The following is a 1,222-nucleotide window of genomic DNA, read 5'->3' on the forward strand; positions in this document are numbered from 1 at the left end:
AATCGGGCTCAAATGTGGATACCGGACGGATGAAAAAATATAATAATAATTAGACTAAGAACGTCATTGCGGAATCACCATTGTTTAAGAGGAGTGTTTTCCCCGAATGTGGGACTACAAGACATGAATCCGCATTTATCGAGCCTGTAACGCGGATCTGACAATTTGGGATGGAAACCAAAAAAAAAAAAAAAAAAAATAGACTAGGAACGTCTTGTCATCATGGTCATAAAAGACAAGCGCCTCAAGTACAAAGCCTTAAAAACTACCACTCTCCACCTTTTGCCCACTACTGAAATACAATATCAGATTAACCAAAGCTATAAACTCTTATAAACTTTTGGACGACATTGGTCAAAAATCAAAAAAAAAAAAAATTAAAAAGTATTTGAATACAAATAGTGAACTTTAGTATTTCCAAATACAAAGAGGAAGTAAGTGAATCCAAATAATCGATGAGCATGTGTTAAGAGAACCATGTATGGGTAGAATGAGCCAATTAGGACTGATAATATAAAGAGCAATCCCATCTATCATATCTTTCATGCACATAATATTTTTTTTTTTCATCTTCGCACAATCTAATTGGAGTACTGAATTTATGGTTTTATTTTCTGCCGGTTAAAGACGGTGACCTATAACCGGCCTATATTTCATATATGGGGCACACAATAATCGACTTTTTATTAGCTTCAAAGTTGGTTTGTATGGTAGGAACTTATTGTTGGTCCTTGCGTCATGAGCATCAACAATCAACATCAATTGATTTGCCCTTAAGTTTTACGATATTCTAGTTGTGTAATATTCCATCAAACCAATTTATCCTTCACTAGTCGCTTCAAAATATTTAATTGCACTATTTTTCACAAAATATTTTTCTCCTTTAAGAAAAATTATATTATTATTGTTTTTCTTTGAAGAGTAGAAAAATAAATTAATCATGACTTCTCCGAATATTTCAAATTTTTCATTGTAAGAAAATGATATATAGTATTTTTGTTATTTAAATATGTAAAAGTTTATTTGAATATTAAGAAAATCAATCTCCCGATCATAAAGAAAATTAGATGTGTATTGTCTTCTCTTCGAGTCCCGCTATTGTTAAGATTTAAATCGTTTGACGACATATTGTTCTATTAAACCATAATAACTATTTGAAAATTATTTATAGTACTATTTATTGTTTTTGTTAATATTAATTAATAAATTAAATATAAATTAA

Source organism: Lycium ferocissimum, chromosome 7 (genome assembly GCF_029784015.1).
Source record: "Lycium ferocissimum isolate CSIRO_LF1 chromosome 7, AGI_CSIRO_Lferr_CH_V1, whole genome shotgun sequence".
Taxonomy (NCBI): domain Eukaryota; kingdom Viridiplantae; phylum Streptophyta; class Magnoliopsida; order Solanales; family Solanaceae; genus Lycium; species Lycium ferocissimum.